Below are 9,172 nucleotides of genomic sequence, written 5' to 3'. Positions count from 1 at the left end.
AGGCTTTTACTGTGAGAAAAAAAGTACAATTGGGAAAAAAAATGATATCTTTCCCAAATCGGGCATTCCCCCCCCCCCCCTCTCTAACAAAATCAAACAAAAGCCAAATTTTGGGGGAAAAGAGAGAGAAAGAATAGGGGGTTTATAAACCCCAACTGCGGAGCTTTACTCGCATTTAATTAGTCTCGAAAAGCCGCAAGCGAGGTCAAAGGTTCACGCCAGAAACCCCGCCTTACTGTGTCCGGGGGGGGGACGAGCGAACGCCGAAAAACACCCGCCGGATGATGGATGCAGTCGGGGGGGGGGGGGGGGGGGGTATTAGCCGGTGATATCAAGGAGGCGCAAGAGAAAGGTATAAGGGCAGGGGAGGGGGGAGGGAGGGGGGAGGAGGAGGAGGAGGAGGAGGAGGAGGAGGAGGAGGGGAGGAGGAGGAGAAGGGGGGAAAAGGGGAGAAGGAGAAGGAGGAGGAGGAGGAGGAGGAGGAGGCCCGAGGAGGAGGGGGAGGAGGAGAAAGAGGAGATGGAGGGGGAGATAGAGGGGAGGGGTGATAGTGACTGTCATTTGCTGATAGTAATATCGTTGTTGTTACTGTTATCCTTGCCGTCGCAACTCTTGAAATCATTTCAGTAAGTTTATAGAAATCTGCAAACTGCTGAATCACGGGCCTCATAAAAAATAGCACACGGGGGCCCAGAGACCTTAAAAGCAGGCCTTAAAAGTGCCGACGGAGGCACTGGGCCCCGGCGGGGGTTATTTAGACCTTGGGGCAGGGAGGGAGAGGGGCACAGACACGCGCCGACGGCGGCCGCGTGGCGCAGAAGACACGTCAGCGCCCCGTGGACCCGCGGCACGTGGTCTCACTCGGCCCTCAGCGACGGCGCTCTGCATACTCGCCGCCGTGGCAGACGCACGCACTCTGCTCCCCGTTTCAAAACCGCCAATTGCTCATTTGACACTTTGCTCTCCTTGACGGGGCCGCACATCGCCTCCTTTGTTCTGCATTCTTTTGTCAGTCTTTTACTTTTCGGCACTTCCTTCCCCTTTTTTCTTGCTTATATTCCAACAGTCTGATGTTTTCTTCTCTCTCTACTCTCTCTCCTCTCTCTCTCACTCTCTCTTCTCTCTCTCTCTCTCTCTTCTCTTCCTCTTTTCTCTCTCTCTCTTTCTTGTTCTTCTTTCTTTCTTTTCCTTTCCTTTCCTCTCCTCTTCCTCCCTCCCTTCCTTCTCTTCCTCTTCTCTCCCTCTCCCCTTTCCCCTTCCCTCTCCTCCTTCCTCCTTCTTCCTCTTCCTTTCATTTCTTCTCTCCCTCTTCATTCCTCTCCCTCTCCCTTTTTTCCCTTTCCTCTCCTTCCCTCTGCCCTCCCTCTGCTCCTTCTCCCTCTTCATCTCCCTCTTCCCCTTCCTCTCCTCTTCCTCTCCCCCCTTTCCCCCTTCCCCTCCCCTTTCTCCATCTTTTCCCCTTTTTCTTCTCTTCCTCTCTCTCTTCCTCTTCCTCTTCCCCCCTTCATCTCTTCTTCCTCCCATTTCCTCTTTTCTTTCTTCTTCTCTTCCCATTCTTACTCATCCCCCCCTCTCCTTCCTCTCCTTTCCCCCCCCCCCTCCCTCTTTTCCCCTCCCTCTTCTCTCCTTCCCCCCCCCCTCCCCCCTTCCACTCCCCCTTCCTCTTCCCTTTTTTCTTCCTCTCCTTCTCCCTCTCCCTCTCCCCACTCACTTTCCTTTCTCCCCCCAATACCTCCGTGTCTTGCTCCGACCTCCTCGCACTCACTTTCTCCCCCCTCTTATTCGGGCACTCCACAATAACCCCAAATTGTTTTTACTGATTATCTTCGCTGTCCACAAGGGCCCCCCTTGCGCGGGGAGAAGCGCGTGAAGCAGACACAAACTCTGCGGTTTAGTTCTTGCTGCTTCCTCGCCCAAGATGACATTTTAGGAACAAATTAAAAAAAAAAGAGAAGAATAGAGAGCACCACAAGCGACGGAATGTGATTTATCTGCCCATGTTCAGGTACCGTTACACGCCGCCGCTGCGCCCACGCCACAATGTTCAGACTAATACTTGCAAAAGCAATAAGTCACATTGTCCGCCCGGGATGAGATCTGCAGATCCCGCAGCCGGAGGGACTTCGAGGCGCAGCGAGTGACCGCCCCTCGCTCTCACCCCGAGTGCCACGACGCGACGAGCCCGGGCCGCTGCCTCTTCCTTTGCAGCTAAATACTTGTCTATCACCCTGACTGTCAGTGTACTTTTCATTCCCTCTGCCCTCATTACTGTCCACTATATCGTTCCTATGATCCTTATTCTTGTTATTACAATTTTTCTACTTGTCTTTTTTTCCGTGACACTGTTTTTTCTATATCTTATGCCCTGTTCGTGACAATAACCGCGGGTGCAAGTGTTCGAAAATGCGTTGTTAGTTTACACTTTCATCTCCAACATAGATATGTTCACGTTAATCCACTACGGGCATGAGTCAGAGAGCAATAACGTGAACATATTAATGCTTATGTCATAGATGGCAGTTGAACTAACAAAATGCTTAATAAACGAACTTCCGAGCAATAGATCTGAAAACCCCTTTGGACGCGCAAGACTTCAGTTGAGAAGACATACACATGATTAACAGGAAACAATTTCTGAAATTTGAGGTGCATCCCCTGCTTCACACGCGCGAGGTGTTCCTTCGGCGTCGCCTCTCTCGGCTCCTCTTGCTCCTCGTCCCCGACATCAAAAGGCCAAGACGCCTCTCGCTCCCTCCGCCTCGCGACCGGTCCTGCTGGAGGGCCCTCGGGCGCTCGCGAATTGAAAGCCAGCGGGGCAGAAGCTTGGGAATTCTAGTGTAACTTGCAATCATATACGTTTATGCAACTGCAAATCAGTGTCGACACTCGCCGAACAAGCCAGCTAGACATCTGGCACGAGGAGAGTAACGCCGGGGTGCTCAAAGAGATTCTGAACACAGGATGTGTGAAAGACTTCGGGTTAAACAAGTTCCATAGTTTAAAAATATTTGTAGGTCGTGTGGCCTGCACTCACGCGGGTATAAAAAGACAATAGTGATATAACACAACTTCTTACTTTACAGCCGACGCCACAGACATGGAAATATTTACTAATACATAAATCGCCGCACACAACAACTATTATGCTGGCTGCACATAATGTACTTTATTATCGAAGCTGCAGCTTGCGTGTTGCACCTGCTAGACTCACAGCGAAGGCAATGCAAATGCATGCTTTCATATCTTATTTTTTATAGCCTTCTGTCTTGACCATGAACTTTACATTGCTCTGTTATCAAAAGAATTAACTTCAAAGTTAAATTTCTTTTTCACCCTGTCCGTTCTTTTTTCTTCTTTTCATCAGTCTCATTAAACACGGAAAAAAAACAAAGGCTTGGAATATTCCAAGCAAACAAAGAAAAATATGACTGCCGACTCTTGTCCAAGTGCGCTCACTTCAGGACGCACTGTAACGAGCATCACACAACTGCCTGAATCGCAAATCCGCCAACAAACAACTCCCATTAAAGACGAAGGCGAAGAACAGACGAAAAGGGACGCTCGGGCCGAAGACACGAGCGCCCGAGCACGCGCGCCGCCGATAAACCACGTATAAATATTGGTCGGGACTAAATTATAGCTCAATCACTGATGCAATTGAGTCATTACTCGCGGGTGTGCGAGTGCGGAGGAATGGAAGGAACGAGAAGAGGAGAGGCGAAATGGAGATAGGAGAGAGGGGAAGGCAGAGAAGAGGAGAAGGGGGAGGAGGAGATAAGTTAGAAGAAGTGTATGAGATGTGAGTTAAGAGAACAAGAAGAGAAGAGTGAGAATGAGGATGTACTAGCGAGGAAAGACTAGGGAAGTAAAATAAAAGAATGGAGAAGAGGAAATAAGAAAAAAAATAAAATGGCAAAAAATGTAAAACGACATGAAAAAGAACAGGAAAACAGAAATCAGAAAGAGGACAAACAGGAAGAGGAAGAGAAGCTAATTCAATTCACCGCTTGACAACTGGCGAAGAGGAATCGCTCGATGGCGTCTGTCTTCTCGCTATCTCTCTCAAATCTCATCTCGTCTCGAATCTCTCTCTCCTCTCTACCTCTCTCTCGCTTTTCTCTGCTCTCTCTCTCTTTTCTCTTCTCTCTCTCTTTTCTTCTCTCTCTTCTCTCTCTTCTCTATCTCTCTCTCTCTCTCTTCCTCTTTTCTCTCTCCTCTCTTCTCTCTCTCTTCTCTCTCTCTTTTTCCCTCTCTCTCTATTTCTCTCTCTCTTCTCTTTTCTCTCTCTCTCTTTTCTATTCTCTCTCTCTCTTCTCTCTCTCTTCTCTTTTCTCTCTTCTCTCTCTCTTTTCTCTCTCTCTTTTTCCTTCTCTCATAATCTCTTTTCTATATCTCTTTTTTCTATCTCTCTTTTTTCTATCTCTCTTTATTTTCTCTCTCTCTCCTTTTCTTCTCTCTTTTCTCTCTCTCTCTCTTTTTTTTCTCGCTCTCTCTTTTCTCTCTCTCTCTCTCTCTCTCTCTCTCTCTCTCTCTCTCTCTCTCTCTCTCTCTCTCTCTCTCTCTCTCTCTCTCTCTCTCTCTCTCTCTCTCTCTCTCTCTCTCTTTCCCTCTCTCTCTCTCTCTCTCTCTCTCTCTCTCTCTCTCTCTCTCTCTCTCTCTCTCTCTTTCTCTCTCCCTCTCTCTCTCTCTCTCTCTCTCTCTCTCTCTCTCTCTCTCTCTCTCTCTCTCTCTCTCTTTCTCTCTCTCTCTTTCTCTCTCTCTCTTTCTCTCTCTCTCTTTCTCTCTCTCTCTTTTTCTCTCTCTCTTTCTCTCTCTCTCTTTTTCTCTCTCTTTTTTTCTCACTTTTTCTCTCTCTTTTCTCTCTCTTTTCTCTCTCTTTTCTCTCTCTTTTCTCTCTCTTTTCTTTCTCTTTTCTCTCTCTCTTTTCTCTCTCTCTTTTCTCTCTCTCTTTTCTCTCTCTCTTTTCTCTCTCTTTCTTTTCTCTCTCTCTTTTTCTCTCTCCCTCTTTTTCTCTCTCTCTTTTTCTCTCTCTCTTTTTCTCTCTCATTGTTCTCTCTCTCTCTCCCTTTTTGTTTTTCTCTCTCTCTCTCCCTCTTGTTGTTTCTCTCTCTCTCTACCTTTTTTTCTCTCTCTTTCCCTCTTTTTCTTTCTATCCATCTCTCGCAGACAGGAAAGAGAGAGATATTTTCAAAGGCTACCTAGATTCGAGCGCATTCTCCGACCTGATGATAATGCTCAGGCGGAGTTCGGACACCCCCTCCTCGCCCCCCCCCCCCCCTCGAACCGTTTAAATGCAGAGGAATGCAAACGGACGCCCAAAAGAAAGGGGAAAATAAACCCACAAGGCTCTCGCAAAACATAATTACAAGTGAAAAACGTTTCCTGTCCTTTGGAGTGGGGCTTTAATATTTCAAATGCTTGCAGCTGCTGGGATCTGCCCGACCACAGCCACCCGACCGAGGCAGCTGTTGCCACGAGAAGACCAGTCACATCACCGCCTGTCACTAAATAACGAGCTGTATCATCACGCACCTCACGCACCTCCCGGCGACGGGGACATTATTAGCCGCGCTCGGGCACAAATGCAGGCGAAGGACTTCATTTGGCTTCTTCTGTGCGAGGGACTCTGAGGTTAAGAGCCTGTTGCATCCCTCATATCTGTCAATTCAGGAGTTGTTTTCGTTTTCTTCACTCTCTCTGTCTTTGTATTCATTTTATCTCTGTTTTTCTATTTCTATAACCCCGTTTCTTTGTTCTCCTCCTGCAATATACATTTCTTGAGTCACTCAACCCGAAGGGCAATAACTTCTTTTCGATCGACAACAAAAGGAGGAAGTTAGTCCACCTCGCAAGGCAATGTTTGCTCCCTTATCGAAACACCGATTTTTATACCCTTCCTATCTGACACAAAGAAAGAGAGAGGCAGAAAGAGGGGAAGAGGGGAGCGAGACGGAGAGAAAAAAGAAGAAAAGAAAGACAGAGGCAAAGGCATAGAGGGAAAAGGGTAGAGAGACTAAAATAGACATATCAGATAGACGGACATAGACAGACATACAACCAGGTACATACAGAGAGAGAGAGAGAGAGAGAGAGAGAGAGAGAGAGAGAGAGAGAGAGAGAGAGAGAGAGAGAGAGAGAGAGAGAGAGAGAGAGAGAGAGAGAGAGAGAGAGAGAGAGAGAGAGAGAGAGAGAGAGAGAGAGAGAGAGAGAGAGAGAGAGAGAGAGAGAGAGAGAGAGAGAGAGAGAGAGAGAGAGAAAAGAGAGGGGAAAAAAAAGAAGAGAGAGAGAGAGAGAGAGAGAGAAGAGAGAGAGAGAGAGAGAGAGAGAGAGAGAGAGAGAGAGACAGAGAGAGAGAGAGAGAGAGAGAGAGAGAGAGAGAGAGAGAGAGAGAGAGAGAGAGAGAAAGAGAAAGAGAAAGAGAAAGAGAAAGAGAGGGAGAGAGAGAGAGAGAGACAGAGACAGAGAGAGAGAGAGAGAGAGAGAGAGAGAGAGAGAGAGAGAGAGAGAAGAGAGGAGAGAAGAGAGAGAGAGAGAGAGAGAGAGAGAGAGAGAGAGAGGAGAGAGAGAGAGAGAGAGAGTGAGAGAGAGAGAGAGAGAGCAAGAGAGAGGAAGAGAGAGAGAGGAAGATATAGAGAGGAAGATAGAGAGCGGGGGAGAGAGAGAGAGAGAGAGAGAGAGAGGAGAGAGAGAGCGAGAGAGAGAGAGAGGGAGAGGGAGAGGGAGAGGGAGAAGGAAAGGGAGAGGGGGAGAAAGAGAGAGAGAGATGAGAGAGAGAAGAGAGAGAGAGAGAGACGAGAGAGAGAGAAGAGAAGAGACGAGAGAGAGAGAGAGAGAGAGAGAAAAGAGAAAGAGAAAGAGAAAGAGAAAGAGAAGGAGAAAGAGAGAGAGAGGGAGACGAGAGAGAAGAGAGAAAGAGGAAAGAGAAAGAGAGAGGGAGAGAGAGAGAGAGAGACGTGAGAGATGAGAGAGAGAGAGAGATAGAGAGAGACGAGAGAGAGAGAGAGAGAGCAAGAGAGAGGAAGAGAGAGAGAGGAAGATAGAGAGAGGAAGATAGAGAGAGAGAGTGTAATGATGTGGTGGTCTTATCCTTTCCTGCGTTATGCCACCCAGTGTGATGTACTGTGGTGGGCTTATCCTTTCTCTCTGTCTCTGTCACTCTTTCTGTCTGGCTTGTATGGTAGTCTTGACGTGAAGTGAAGTGAAAGTGTTGTAGCTTCTAAGTTTTATTTCACGGGAGTGTGGTAGGTGGGATACAGAGGACAGGCAAGGCAGGGGCGCTCAGGGAAGAGCGGGCGACCTGCCCGGCCCGCTGTGGCGAGCGGTCTGTCTGAACTGCTCAGACATTTCTACGAACAAACTTCGTTTTGGAACATTTCATAATGGAAAAAATGAAATAATTTGAATGAACATAAAAGTCCTATACATATGGTCACATGGTGGTTTCGTGGTGAAGGAACAAGGGTACCTTATATACGGATGTATGTAAGAAGAGTTATGGTGTTTACAGGACTAAAAAGCTTCGTGATAAGGAGACACATATTGCTGAGTATTCACAAAACATAAAGACATTTGAATATCAACAATGATAGCAGTTATATACTTTGTGATTCAGAATAAGTATTTTCTAACGAACATTTTGAGTATAAACAACACATAGTTATACACAGGGAGAACAGAATAATAGCATGGGAATCGTTCACGAGCAATAAGGGTTGAATTAGTGTGTTCTAAGGTCACTTTGTCATCATGATAGGTGTAAGCCTGTTGGAGTCGGCTGAGGACAGTGGAGTTACTGTGAGATAAGTAACACATGGCTTTTCTGGTATGTGAGACGAAAGAGATCACGAGAACAGGTCACTAAATCGCTCGGCCACCCTAAAAAGAATCGTCCTCGATTCTTGGGTAGACGATGCAGGTGGATGACAGGAGTTAGGTGACAGAGGCAGCGACACAACCAGTCTCGTATCTTGAAGATGACCAGGAAGGTAGATAGCACAGGTAACTTCTAAGGTTGGCGGCTTAGGGAGCTTGTTCGTACAGGTCACGGTTCCGAAGCGCAGGTGGTCTTGACGGGAGCAGCAGTGATGATCAGTCATGGAGCTCGTCAATCGTTCCACAGGATCGCTTGAAGACACAGTTAACTTGTCAAGCGCCGTGTTAGTCGTGAGTGACACGCACACCGGTATAGAAGATTCTGGACTAAGTTGATGGTGAGGAGAATCGTGAGAACGAGGTCTTAGAGGGATCAGGATCACGTCGTTGGCGGGAGGATTCGTCATCTCGGGAGAGGAAGAACACGGGGTTCGACAGGCAAGGTACGACCACTCTTGCCAGGGTCACCAGCACAGGGTAGTAGTGTGGTGAGTGAGACGAGATACGGCGAGATGCGACGAGGACGTCAGGCGGCAGTCACCAGCGGACACGACCTGAGTTGCAGCGACGTGCAGTGGAGAACGTAAGGGCGTCGGCAGGTGATGCGTGAGCGAGAACGTCCGTGAGATGGTCTCGTCAGCGGGGCGAGCGAGACCTGGTGCGCCAGGGATCGGCGGCGAGGGCAGCGACGTGGTGATCCGAGAGTCAAGGTCAGGAGTAGGCTTCAGCTGGGGCGTCTGTTTCTGAGGAAACAAACGAGAACAACAGTACCATGTCTTGGTGACAGAAGACGTAATGCCATATCTCAGGGAGTTACAATATCAACACGAACTCGTAATGATCAGGAAATGACTGGAAGCAACGTTGTCAGGGATTCGGAATAGGGTATTAATTGCAACATTTACCTGAGAGATTATATGCAGTAATGAACAATCGAGATTGTAGGATAAAATCTCGAGAAATTATGAGCTTACAGAACCATGTAAAATATAGTAATGATTCTCCACGAAAATAATATGTAGAATTCATGTGCAAGGATGCAGGTCAACAGATATTCTCATGAAAATGTAGTTAGATCATAGAAAATATTTCCTTCAGGGAAATAAGAGTAGCTGCCATGCGAAGATGCAGGATTAATGGGGAGTTGATTAAGATTAGTAGCATGCTAGGAAACAGGAGATTTTTTCTATGAAGATAATTATTCTAAACATGCAAACAAACGCAGGAAAGATTTTCCTGTGAAATAGTTCATAATGAATGAACCGGAATTCAGCATCGTGTGGATTCGGAAATCATCACG

The sequence above is a fragment of the Penaeus chinensis genome, chromosome 12 (assembly GCF_019202785.1).
Source record: "Penaeus chinensis breed Huanghai No. 1 chromosome 12, ASM1920278v2, whole genome shotgun sequence".
In the NCBI taxonomy this organism is placed as follows: Eukaryota; Metazoa; Arthropoda; class Malacostraca; order Decapoda; family Penaeidae; genus Penaeus; species Penaeus chinensis.
Note: the sequence above shows the minus strand (reverse complement) of the source record.